This window comes from Dipteris shenzhenensis, chromosome 2 (genome assembly GCF_047967505.1).
Source record: "Dipteris shenzhenensis isolate YYH24624 ecotype China chromosome 2, Dip_SZ_1.0, whole genome shotgun sequence".
Lineage (NCBI taxonomy): Eukaryota > Viridiplantae > Streptophyta > Polypodiopsida > Gleicheniales > Dipteridaceae > Dipteris > Dipteris shenzhenensis.
In genome coordinates, this window is record NC_141597.1 from 24,310,821 (window position 1) to 24,325,607 (window position 14,787).

A 14,787-nucleotide genomic window follows, 5' to 3' on the forward strand; every position below is an offset into this window, starting at 1 on the left:
TGGGATGTTCCCCAAGCTTGGGAGGAGATTTGGTGCATCTTCTTATTAATTCTTGTGGATAAGCTTGTCTTGAATGATTTCTTCTCGATCTCACTACAAAGGTTTCTAGGGCTCATCGGCTATGGTTGGTAATGTTTCGACCAAGGAATCCCTTCATATCTAATCAACCCTTTGTGCCTCATTTTGAGCTTCAAGTTGTAATTCTTTTTAGTCTAAAGATAAACTATCAACAAAGGATTGCAAGTTTACTTAGTGCTGAACATCTTGCTCAAGTATTGAATTCTCCCCACCCTCTCCTTCTACCTATCTTGGACTATCGAGAAACTTGGGATGTCTGGATTTTAGTCTTGGTGTGATGACATCTTGCCTCCTCCTATTTGACGATGCATACAAACCTTCGACCAAGGCTACTGGTGTGGGTGTGAAGCTCACTTCACCAGGGCGTGAGGTGTATTGTTATAGCAAGTCTGCACCAGCAAGTACTTGCAACCAAGCTGAGTACTCGGCACTCATTTTTGGGCTACAAAAGGCGCAAGAACATTGCATCAAGCAACTTGAGGTGCAAGGAGATTCTCAACTCGTGTGTGAACAAGTTAGTGGAAGGTGGATGGTGCAGAGTGAAGTCTTGGTTCCATGACATCAACAAGCATTGGAACTTTGCCCAAAATTTGAAGAGGTAAAATTTCAGCATATCCCTCAAGCTCAAAATTTAGTTGCTGATTTCTTGGCATGAGAAGCTTGTACTTCAATCATGCATGAAGCAAGTGGAAGCACCGCCCCAACAAAGCCGCAAGCCACGAATGAGCGTGATCATTTGTAAGGAATGGAAAGGTTGTGGTCTCCATGAAACTAAGTGTTGGGCATATTTGATATGAGTTTACCGACTTCGAAAGATCATCAAAAAGGTCCTAAAGTGTGACGCTCCAATTTTGTATATGAAATATTTTGGAATATATATCACAGATAGTGTTCAGAAAGGATGGTTTTGATGTTTTGAAGGTTTTGGGAAAGTTTGGTGTTGGTCGAAAAATTTTGGTTTTTGTCCATTATGGTGTCGGCTGGATTTTGCGGCTTGATTTTGAGTTGGTTAGAGAAATAATTTGAAGAAACTCTGTATAAGAGAGTTTTAGATCTTGTTGAGTAGAAAAACTTTGTCCTAGTGAAAAATTTGTGGTTCAATCATTTGCATCCCTGTATGGAGGTCAAAAGTTGCTAACAAAGTGCTTTTGAGCTAAAAGTGCATCTAGATTTCCGTGTCAAGAGTTGCAGGCATTAGACGGAATTAGACGGAGGTCGAGATGGAAGAGTTAGCCCTAAAAGGTCAAATGCAAAGGAAAAGAAGAGGGTCCGATCTTCAAGATGAGCTATTGAGCTTGTCCATTGGATCTACGAGGCAGGCGTGGTGATGCTCCGAACAGGGCCGTTTTCATACCTTAAAAAAAAATAAAAAATAAAAAAGAGACGTCGAAATTCCGTATGCATTTGCTATCAAAAGCGCACTCTAAAAGATGGTGAAAAGCACACACACGCTTTTTGAGAAAAGCTATTTTTGGCCGATTTTGGGGGCTTTTGGTGGCTTTTTGGGAGTCGTGAAAGGCTATAAAAGAAGAGGAGATTGTGAGAAGGAGAACACACAATCCAACGCACGCATATCGAGGCTATACGAAAGAGAAGAGAAGGCACGCATCTCGAGGTTGCGCGAGTGAAGAGAAGGCATGCATATCGAGGCGCTACGAAAGTGACAATAGCGCACACAAATCGAGGCAACGCAAAGAAGAAGATAAGATCAAGATATTTTGAGAGTGAGAGTGAGAGTGAGAGTGTGATTGAGATTTGATTATTTGATCATCTGATTTGAACATCTTCATGCGAGTGAGAGTGAGAGTGAGAGTGAGAGTGAGATAGCTCGAGGGTGGACGGGTGGTATCGAGCTCCTTCACGGAGTGATTCTTCTCCAAAATTATTGTAAAGACTCATCAATTTGATTCATACTGCAATCTCTCTTCTTGTTCATTCGTGATTATTATCTTGCTACAATTTTGATCGTGATTGTGAAAGAACGGTGCGTGACAAGTGGTATCAGAGCCCAGTTTTGATGGCAGACAACAAGGCAATTATGAAGAAACTAGAAGAACAAGATTCATTGATTCGAAGGCTAACCATGGAATGAAACAGATTGTCCAAAGGAAAAGGCGTAGCAGATGATGGAGCTAGTGGTGCTGCTACTGGCAGAAATTTAGAAGATGAAGAGGTCTATGTCGAGCTTGGTGCCGCAGTACCGAGCCGAAGGAGACAAAGACGTGAGGAAGATGTTGCCGAATATGCTCTTTTGCAAGTTTTTAAGAAAGCGAAACTCTCTGAATTTGATGGTGAGAAGAAGACCGGGGAAGATTTGGAAGCGTGGCTCAAAGAACTTGAAGATTTCTTTGCCCTACGAGAGTTTCATGAAGTGGGAAAGGCTAAGATCGCGGCACTACAGTTGCAAAACTATGGTGGAAGTCGCATGTGCAAATCTAACAACGTCAAGGTCAACCCATCACATGGGCTGAATTCAGAACTACAGCTGAAAAGAGGTATTGTTCTCCACATTATTATATGGAAAAGAAGATGGAGTTCTTTAATTTTAAGCAAGTACAAGAGGGAAAACATAATCTCTCTGTGGATGAGTATAAAGAGAAGTTCCTGCGATTACATAAGTACGCAACTGAGGTCACAGGTGAAGCTCTTACTCACAAATTTGTGGAAGGGCTTAAGGAAGATCTTTTATATATGATGAAAGGAACAGGATCAAGTGATTTCTTGGATGCTATGGCTAAGGCCGAAAACTTTGAAAAGATGGAAGAATATAACCTAAGAAAGATAGCAAAATCAAAGTTCATTCCAATAGGTCATCGTTTTCAAGGGTCACAAGGTTCAGGTATGCCTCAACGAAAACCTGATTATTCGAATATGCCTAGATTTCAAGAGAGGAGTAGCCAACCTGGGTACAACCAAGTGGGAAGGCCAAACTTTAATAACCGAAATCAAAATCAAAATCAAAATCAAAATCAAAGAAATAAAGGAGTTTCAAATTAGAAAACGCACCTTGGAGAAGTGATCCAGAGTTTATTGAACGGGCAAGAAGATTGGGATTATGTTTCCGATGTGGTGAGCAAGGTCACCGAACATTTGAGTGCCCAAATAAAGCAAAATTTAATTTTATGAAAGGACCAATGATGGGAGCAAAGACGAATCAGACAAATCCAACCATTGATGAAGCGGGGGACAAAGGTAAGTGCTTGGAACCTATGAGATGTATGGTATCTTCCACAACTCATATGCATGCGTCTGTGATTAAAGTGATGGGAAAAATTGGGAATCAAAACATAAGTTTTCTTATTGACTCCGGTAGCACTCATTGTTTTATATCCCCGAAATTCCTCAAGACTCTAAACGTAGAAATTAGGGATCAAGTTGGAAGACCAGTCCAACTTGCTAATGGAAAATTACATTATACTCAAGGGCTTCTAGAAAATCTTTCCTTCAGTTTAGCACAGAGAAAGAGTAAGGGAGATTTTTATGTTATTGAGATGGGGAAGTGTGACGCTATTATTGGAATGGATTGGTTAAATGTAGACAAAGCAGTTATTGATTGTGGAGAAAGGACCGTTAGTTTTCTTAATGAAGATGGCAAAGATAAAATTATTCAAGGAGAAGAAAGAGATAGTAAAGCTTCTCTCATATCAGCCATGAAATTGCTGCGAGGAGTAAGACAGGGCTGTGACACATTCCTCGTCTTTGCTGATAAGTTAAAGGAAGGAAGTGAAGATGAGACAGTACCACACTATGTTACTAAACTACCTACAGCTCGAGGGGGATATGATACCATTTTTGTCGTCGTTGATCGTCTTACCAAAATGGCGCATTTCTTTCCTATGAAAAAGACTGATGGTGCTCTTGAGGTAGCTAAGTTGTTTGTGAAAGAAATTTTCTGATTGCATGGGATGCCTAAAAGTATTGTGTTAGATAGGGATTTCAAATTTACTTCTAATTTTTTGAAGGCCACATTCAAAGCAATTGGGACGGAGCTTAAGATGAGTACAGCTTTTCACCCACAAACAGATGGAGAAACTGAAAGGGTTAATCACGTACTTGAGGATATGCTTCGAATGTATGTTAATGAGAAGCAAACAAATTGGACTAAATTCCTATCCTTAGCCGAGTTTGCTCGTAATAGTTCATGGCATAGCTCCATTTAAATGACTCCATTTGAAGCCATGTATGGTCAGAATTGCCACACTCCTGTGAATTTTGCGGATCCTCAAAATAGAGTTGAAGTGTCTAGACAAATGCTTGAGAGCATGGATGAGGAAGTGAAACTGATTCGGAAGAGCATTCAAAGAGCACAAGACAGGCAAAAGCATTACTATGATAAGAAGCGGTCTTTCCATGAATTTTAGATTGGGGAGATGGTAATTCTGAAAGTAATACCTAAACGCAGTAATCTAATCCTTGGGAAGGATAGAAGACTCTCACCTCGTTTCGTAGGACCTTTTAAAATCTTAAAGAGGGTGGGAACGCTTGCATATCAACTTGAACTGCCTGAGAACATAAAAGTGCATCCTGTTTTCCATGTCTGTCTATTGAAATCTTATGTTGCCAACCCAACTCATATTTTGCAGGACAAGTCTAGGATCATGGAGGATGGGACTTTGAAAGTCGAACCTGAATATATATTGGATAGGAACACGAAGCGGCTTAGGAATAGAACAATAGAAGAAGTTTTGGTTAAGTGGGATGCTTATCCTGTAGAAGATGCTTCATGGGTAGACTTAGATGCCTTACTTACTGAGTTTCCTTCATTTAAACTCTGAGGACAGAGTTCCTGAAGAGGGAACATATGTGACGCTCCAATTTTGTATATGAAATATTTTGGAATATATATCACAAATAGTGTTCAGAAAGGATGGTTTTGATGTTTTGAAGGCTTTGGGAAAGTTTGGTGTTGGTCGAAAAATTTTGGTTGTTGTCCATTATGGTGTCGGCTGGATTTTGCGGCTTGATTTTGAGTTGGTTAGAGAAATAATTTGAAGAAACTCTGTATGAGAGAGTTTTAGATCTTGTTGAGTAGAAAAACTTTGTCCTATTGAAAAATTTGTGGTTCAATTGTTTGCATGCCTGTATGGAGGTCAGAAGTTGCTAACAAAGTGCTTTTGAGCTAAAAGTGCATCTAGATTTCCGTGTCGAGTTGCAGGCATTAGACGGAGGTCAAGATAGAAGAGTTAGCCCTGAAAGGTCAAATGCAAAGGGAAATAAGAGGGTCCAATCTTCAAGATGAGCTATTGAGCTTGTCCATTGGATCTACGAGGCAGGCATGGTGATGCTCCGAACAGAGCCGTTTTCATGCCTTTTTTTTTTAAAAAAAATTTAAAAGAGAAAGAGACGTCGAGATTCCGTACGCGTTTGCTATCAAAAGCGCACGCTAAAAGATGGTGAAAAGCACATGCACGCTTTTCGAGAAAAGCTATTTTTGGCCGATTTTGGGGGCTTTTGGCCGCTTTTTGGGAGTCGTGAAAGGCTATAAAAGAAGAGGAGATCATGAGAAGGAGAACACACAATCCAACGCACGCATATCGAGGCTGTACGAAAGAGAAGAGAAGGCACGCATCTCGAGGTTGCGCGAGTGAAGAGAAGGCATGCATATCGAGGCGCTACGAAAGTGACAATAGCACACGTGAATCAAGGCAGCGCAAAGAAGAAGATAAGATCAAGATATTTTGAGAGTGAGAGTGAGAGTGTGATTGAGATTTGATTATTTGATCATCTGATTTGAACATCTTCATGCGAGTGAGAGTGAGAGTGAGAGTGAGATAGCTCGTGGGTGGACGGGTGGTATTGAGCTCCTTCACGGAGTGATTCTTCTCCAAAATTATAGTAAAGTCAACATGAGGCACACTTCTTGGTAAGCCCTTAGCATGAGGCATATCTGATGGTAAGTCCTCAGTATGAGGCATTCTCATCTATATCACCACAGTCTGATTCTAGTGATGTACAACCATCACATTCATGCATGGATCTAACTCCATCTACTATCACATCATATGCAGATACTGAGCAGGAGTTTATTTGTGATCATGTAGTTGTCCAGCAGGTAAGTCCTCAGTATGAGGCACTCATATCTTCTGCTGCATGCAAAGATTTATGCCCTAGCACATTCCTCTCCTCAGGTGATTCCATTCTAGCATCAGTACTAATGCTTTCACCTCTTATATGGAGCACATCATCTCCTTGGACACAATTTCCACAAGTAGTACAAATCAGCAGATCAGTCTTCAAGATATTCCAACATCGGCTCCGTCATGCCGCATTGGACCCTTGGATCCAGTTATGACCACCACTTTCAATCAGCAGATCATTCCTCAGCATGAGGATACCTATGTATCAGTGCGGTCCTACCCTAGTGCAATGGACATCATCAGGTGCAGCCATAGTGCAACCTGGGGAGACTCAGTGTTTCATCATGCACTTATGGCTATTGTATATAGTACATACTTGATGAAGATCAGTGGTTGGGATCCAGGATTACAGATTAGTCCCTTCATCAGCATTCGGCACCACATATGCCTCAGGGACATCTTATGATTTTTCAGTTGTATTTTAGGCTTCTAGGTCTTTATACTGTCAGCTCCTTCTCGATGATTCTATGACAAAGCTGCTACATCCCATGTCGATGGATGTTTATCTATGCACACATCAAACGACCTCTAGCTCATGACAGTTGAGCATACAGGTTTGACAGGTTGCCATACCTTGTCATTCGTACGGGCCTCTTATTCAGTAGAGTAGTGTATCATACATGCACCTTCAGCCCCATATTTTCAGCCCTTGGATTACTCTGTCCACACCGACTATGCGGTCTTCAACGACCCTGCATCATTTGATAGAGATTATAGCTCTACTGCAGCATACCTCGCACATTGTTGTGTCAATTCTTTTGTGTTGTGACACCCTTGTATGTCACAACCTACCGGATTACATCACCATAGCCACATCGACTAGCTTCACATCCAGATGCCTCTTCTACATAGCAATTGCACAATCCATGGTGACTCATGACATGTTCAGCTTTGACATGTTTAGCACGCAGCCATACATACAAACCTTCATGCAATCATCTTTTGATCGACCAGTCTTTGATCCAGGTGGACCTGACTTTCTGCACATTTCCTTCCTCTTCCTTTTGGCCTATCTTCTAGGTTTCATTCCCAAAGGTGAAGGATGACCCAGAACTTAAGAGGGGGAAATTCACATTATGTACAGGATCGTAAGTTGTACTCATTGTACATGCTTCTGCTTCGTAGTCACTATGCTCACATACACACATACTACTCTGATTTCTTTTTAGCTTTCTTTTCAGTTTTGGATGCTTGCATATGCACCAAACAAAATCCACAAAAAGGTCTTGTACATGCACCCTCTACTTACCCAGTACAATTTAAGAGGGGGTGTTAAAGATAGTGTAAATTGCACTATCCACATAGGGCATAGGGGAAAACCCTAACCCTAACCCTAAGAGGTTCACATGTATATCTTCATGTTCATTGTTAATACACTTAGTGCATAGGTAGCTATATCGTGTGCACTCCTGTCTCTCTCCAACTCTCACTTCCGCTATCATGGTATCAGAGCATCCTTGGATCAAGTTATGACCACCACTTTCGATGAGCAGATCATTCCTTAGTATGAGGATACTTATGCATCAGTGCGGTCTTGCCCCAGTGCAGTAGACATCATCAGCCATAGCAAAACTTGGGGAGACTCAGTGTTTCATCATGAACTTATGGCTATCATATACAGTCCATACTTGATACACATCAGTGGTTGGATCCATGACTTCAGATCAGTCCCTTCATCACCATTTGACACCTCATATGCCTCAGGGACATCTTATGCATTCACAATTGTACTTCAGGCTTTTAGGCCTTTAGAATGTCATCTCCTTCTCGATGAGCCTATGAAAGATGCTACATCCCATGCCGATGGATGTTTAGCCATGCACACATCAGACAACCATCAACTCATGACAGTTGAGCATACACGTTTGACAGGTTGCCATACCTTGTCAGTTCTACGGGCCTCTTATTCAACAGAGCAACATATCATACCTGCACCTTCGGCCCCAGAGTTTCAGCCCTTGGATCACTTTGTCCACATCGACTATGCGGTCTTCTTCGACCCCAAATCATTCGATAGAGATTATTCTACTATAGCATACCTCTCACATTGCTGTCAATTCTTTTGGGTTGGTGACACCCTCGTTTGTCACAACCTACCGGATCACATCGCCATTGCTACATCGACTAGCTTCACATCGAGATGCCTCTTCTTTAGAGCAGTTGCACAGTCCATGATGACTCATGACATGTTCAGCTTTGACATGTTCAGTACGCAGCCATACATGCAGACACTCACGCAATCATCTTTTGATCAATCAATCTTTGATCCACGTGGACATGACTTTCTGCACATTTCCTTCCTCTTCCTTTTGGCCTATCTTCTAGGTTTTATTCCCAAAGGCAAAGGATGACCCACAACTTAAGAGGGGGAAATCCACACTATGTACAGGATTGTAAGTTGCACTCATTGTACATGCTTCCGCTATGTAGTATTAGCCGAAAAAGAAATCAAGACCAGAGGCTAGAGGCTAAGCATGGCGACGCTCGAGGGCCATAGAGGAAAGGAGATCGTGAGGGCGAAACGTTATCATGGGAGGGGAAAAGGAATTAGAAGGGGAGGGAATGAAGAGGGAGGCTATGACACAAGGGGAAAAGGAGAGGGGGAAGAGAAGCATGTACATGATAGGAGGAGGAATGTAGAGATGGAGACATCAAGGGAAGAGGACCATACTTTATTTGAAAGAAAGGATGAGAGGGAAATATCAAAGTACTAGCTAGGTGGCTTTACAAGAATGAGCGTGTCTCATCAAGGAATAGCCCCCTCCTTTTATAGCCAAAACAGGGAGTCTCTCCCAATTAATGTATCCTCCCACATGCATGGTGTGTGTGGAAAAGTCTCCCATGTGGGCTAGGCGGTTACGCACTCTCAATTGTGTGCGACAACCCTTTGCCTCAATTTTCCACATAAATCAAGCCCCATATCACAAGTCTATGATACTCCCTTGGTCTCTTCCCAATTTTAAAATATGTTCAAACCTCTAGGAGGACAAGTGGAGGGTTGGCACAAGGAATCTTGCCACCTCATCCTACTTTCCCCATTATTTAACTTGCTCTCTTGGACCTTCTATACCTCCCCCACATGGGCCTATCCCATATGGAGGGAATAACTCAATATAATATCCATCTCCACCTATTTTATATTACTTCTCCTATGGACTTTGAGCCATATCTCACTAAATGCAACCTAGGTGGAGGGGTGGCACATGGAGGAGCCATGCCACCTTACATTTTATATTATTACTATCATGGATTATGTACAACACACCTTATGGGTCCTCTTACATGGAAGGGTGGCACATGGTCATGCCCTGGCACCTCAACCCTGGGCCCTATGCACATCATATTTTATTATACTATTGCCACATATACAAACACACACACATATTAATGCCTTTTTCCTTAGACAATTTTATCCATAACAGTAGTCACTGTGCTCATATACGCACATACTACTCTAATTTATTTTCAGTTTTCTTTTCAGTTTTGGATGCTATCATATGCACCAAATGAAATCCACAAACAGGTCTTATACATGCACCCTCTACTTACCCAGTGCAATTTAAGAGGGGGTGTTAAAGATAGTGTAAATTGCACTATCCACATAGGGCATAGGGGCAAACCTAACCCTAACCCTAAGGGGTTCACATGTATATCTTCATGTTCATTGTTAATACACTTAGTGTACAGGTAGCTATATCGTGTGCACTCCTCTCTCTCCCTCTCTCACTTCCACTATCAATCAGGTATCGTTTTCATGGCCGGCAATGTGTATTTCCACAATCCTTAGCATGCAACATAGATGAGTGTTAAAAATATGCATCGGTGTGCTTCTAGCATATGTGTGTGGGTTTGATGAATATGATACTTTATACAAGTCTTAATACCAATAATACCCTTATCCTTGCAAATTTTTGAGTTGATAGGATACCATTTACATGGTTGGGTAGGCGTAGTTTCACAATTCTTAAATATGCATTATGCATGAGTGCTTCTAGCATATCTATGTGTGTCTGATAGGCATGATACTTTACATAGCTTCAACAAGATAAAAACCCTTTTGCTTTCAAAGTTTGATGGGTATTAGACATCAATTTCATGGTTGGGCATGTGTATTTTCAAATTTCTTACCATGCATTGTGCATGAGTGCTAAAAATTATGCTTCAAATCAAGCAATGAGTAAAAAGCAACAATGTCAAGCAACAAACTAGTCAAAATAAACAAGAGAAATGAAAGAACACAAACAAGACAGCAAGATACCAAGAAAGCAACGAATTCAAGCAAGCAAGCAACAAGATGCAATCATATCAAGCAAGCAAGTAATTGGAAAATTTTGGCAGCCTCTCCCCTGAGCCGTAGAAAAATCTCATATTTGCCTTTTGTGGAATCACAAAGACATAAGAAACGTGTAAACACACAATGTAGATTCCAAAGATCATTCTAATGCAGATGAAACAATTGGGAATCTTACGTAGAAGAAGAAATTTGAAGACAAACCACTCAAAATATCATCCACTTCTTTAGTTCCCAAAATAGATTTCTTCTTCTTCAAGCTTGGAGTGGAGGGGAGTGGGCCAACAGTGGTTTAAGTGGTGTAGGGATGGCAGGAGAGGGTAGGGAGATGGTGGAAATGTCATGAGGAAGAGGCAAAAAGTTGGCAAGATCTCAAACAAGAGAGGTGTGGCAAAAAAAGAGGCATTTGGGTTTGCTTTTTGAAAGTTTATCTGAGTGAGTATAGGCATCGGTATATACAAGCACATATACCGACGAAAACAAAGTTTTCCTTTGTTTTTGCATTTCCTAAAACTTATAGTACTTCTCTCACTTCTAGTTTCTTACTAGTCTTAATAAATGATGACTTGTCTGGGATTACAAAATCTTGTAGCCTTGGAGGCCCTGTTTTAGAGTGCGTGTTGACTTTTTTTATCATATCTCCTTTTGTACCACACCTTGCACCCTTTAAAACATACATCATTGTCCTTCTAGCCATGCATATGGTATTAGATGTGCACATGATATTTTTCAAAAGCCTCAAACCAGGTGATTTCAAGTCATATGCAAAGAATCATGGCCATTCGATGTCATTTTCATTGGATATTTCCTAGTTTTGCACCATGCATCATGCATGGTCATTGAAATACATGCATATGTCAACTTCTAGCCATGAAATGACATTTGATAAGCATCATACTTTGTGCAAGCTGTAAAATGGGTGAGTTCAAGGATTGTGCAAAGTATCATGGCCATTTGGTGTCATTTTCATGGCATGGAATGAATATTTCCTAGTTTTTCACCATGCATCATGCATCACTATTCAAAAACATGCATTGGTGTGCTTGTAGCCCTGAAAATGGTATTTGATGAACAAAATACTTCAATCAAGCCTTAAACTCGGTAATTTTAATGTCTGTGCAAAGTGTCATAGCCATCTGATGTCATTTGCATGGCTTGGAATGGATATTTCCTAGTTTTTCACCATGCATCATGCATGTGTTGAAAAACATGTGTTGATGTGCTTCTAGCAGCCATGAAAATAGTATTTTATGGACATGAAACTTTGTAAAAGCCTTAAAAAGCATCCGTTGTAGATTTTCCTTCATATCGTGTAGCATCCACGTGTGAATATGTGCATTCTTGCTCCCAGTGGTACAAATGGTATCCGATCCACCTGATACTTTGGAAGTACATTAAGACCAATTTTTCTAAGACCCTTGCAGAGTTTGGTGCTGATACGACGGTGGGATATACGTATGCAGATGTCCATTGTGCATTTTTCCTTCACATACATAGCATCCACATGCAAATATGGGCATACTTGTTCCCTGGTGTAACATCCGGCATCCGATGCACCTTACACTTTGCAAGGACATTAAAACAACTTTTCTTAATACCCTTCCAAAATTTTGTGCTGATCCCATGATGTGGTATATGGATCTCAGTGTTCGTTGCGCTTGTTTCCTTCATATACATAACATCCACATGCAAATGTGAGCATTCTTTAAACCGGGTGGCACATCCGGCCTCTGATGAACCTTACTTTGCAAGGACATTAAAAAAGCTTTTTTTAAGACCCTTGCAAAGTTTGGTGCTGATACCATGGTGGAATATACGGATGTCGGTGTCCGTTGCACATTTTTCCTTCATATCATGTAGCATCCCTGTGCGAATATGTGCATTCTTGTTCCACATTGTCACATACAGCATCCGATCCACCTGATACTTTGGAAGGACATTAAAACCAATTTTTTCAAGACCCTTGCAAAGTTTGGTACTGATCCGACAGTGGGATATATAGATGCGGATGTCCATTGTGCATTTTTCCTTCATATACATAGAAGATCCACATGCAAATATGGGCATTCTTGTTCCCTGGTGTAACATCCAGCATCCGATGCACTTTACAATCTGCAAGGATATTAAAACAACTTGTTTTAATACCCTTGAAAAATTTGGTGCTGATCCGATGGTGTGGTATACGGATCTTGGTGTCCGTTGTGCTTGTTTCCTTCATATATATAGCATCCACATGTGAATATGAGCATTCTTGTTCCCTGGTGGCACATACGGCATCCAATGCACCTTACACTTTTCAAGGACATTAAAACAACCTGTTTTAAGATACTTGCAAATTTTGGTGCTGATCCGACAGTGGGATATATATGAATGTCGAGGTCCATTGCACATTTTTCCTTCATATCGTGTAGCATCCACATGTGAATATGTGCATTCTTGATCCCGGTAGCACAAACGGTATTCGATCCAACTTATACTTTGGAAGGAAATTAAGACCAATTTTTCTAAGACCCTTGCAAAGTTTGGTTCTGATCAGACGGTTGGATATACGGATGCGGATGTCCATTGTGCATTTTTCCTTCACATACATAGCAGATCCACATGCAAATATGGGAATTCTTGTTCCCGGATGTAACATCCGACATCCAATTGACCTTACACTTTGCAAGGATACTCAAACAACTTGTTTTAATACCCTTTCAAAATTTTGTGCTGATCCCACGGTGTGGTATACAGATCTCGGTGTCCGTTGCGCTTGTTTCCTTCATATACATAGCATCCACATGCGAATATGAGCATTCTTGTTTGTGGGTGGCACATCCAGAATCCGATGCACCTTACTTTGCAAGGACATTAAAACAACTTGTTTTAAGGCCCTTTTAAAGTTTGGTGCTAATCCGATGGTGGAATATATGGATGTCGATGTCCGTTGCATATTTTTCCTTCATATCATCTAGTATCCATGTGCAAATATGTGCATTCTTGTTCCACGGTGTCACATACAGCATCTGATCCACCTCATACTTTGGAAGGACATTAAAACCAATTTTTTCAAGACCCTTTCGAAGTTTGGTACTGATCCGACGGTGGGATATATGGATTCGGTTGTCCATTGTGCATTTTTCCTTCACATACATAGCATCCACATGCAAATATGGGAATTCTTGTTCTCCGGTGTCACATCCGGCATCCGATGCACCTTACACTTTCCAAGGACATTAAAACAACTTCTTTTAAGACCATTGAAAAGTTTGGTGTTGATTCAACGGTGTGGTATATGGATGTTGATGTCCATTGCCCATGTTTCCTTCATATACACAGCATCCACATGCATATATGAGCTTTCTTGTTCCCTAGTGGCACATCCAGCATCCAATGCACCTTACAATTTGCAAGAACATTAGAACAAATTGTTTTAATACCCTTGCAACGTTTGGTGCTGACCCGACAGGGGATGTACAGATGTCGGTGTTCGTTGCACATTGTTCTGTCATATCGCGTAGCATCCACGTGCAAATATGTGCATTCTTGCTCCCTAGTGGCACATATGGCATCCAATCTACCTAAAACTTTGTAAGGACATTAAAACCACTTTTCAAAGACCCTTGCAAATTTTGATGCTGATCCAACAATGATATACGGATGCGGATGTCCATTGCGCATTCTTCCTTCACATACATAGCATCCACATGCAAATATGGGCATTCTTGCTTCTCGGTGTCACATCTGACATCCAATGTACCTTACACTTTGCAAGGACATTAAAACAACTTGTTTTAAGACCCTTTAAAATTTTGGTGCTGATCCAACGATGGGATATAGGGATGTCGATGTCCATTGTGCATTTTTCCTTCATATCGAGTAGCATCCAAGTGCGAATATGTGCATTCTTGTTCCCCAGTGGTAGATATAGCATTGGATCCACCTGATAATTTGCAAGGACATTGAAATTAATTGTTTTAAGACCCCTGCAAAGTTTGGTGTTAATCCGACGGTGGGATATACATATGTGGATGTCTGTTGTGCATATTTCCTTCACATACATAGCATCCACATGTAAATATGTGCATTCTTGCTCCCAGTGGCACAAAAAACATTTGATCCGACGGCGGGATATACGGATGCAGAAGTGCATTGCACATTTTTCCTTCACTTATTACATAGCATCCACATGCAAATATTGATGCGCATGTCCCAACCTTTTCTACTATTGACAGCTCTAGCATAGGAGCAAATATTTTATTTTGGTTTCTTGCTAAGTTACCTAGATACATGGGCATT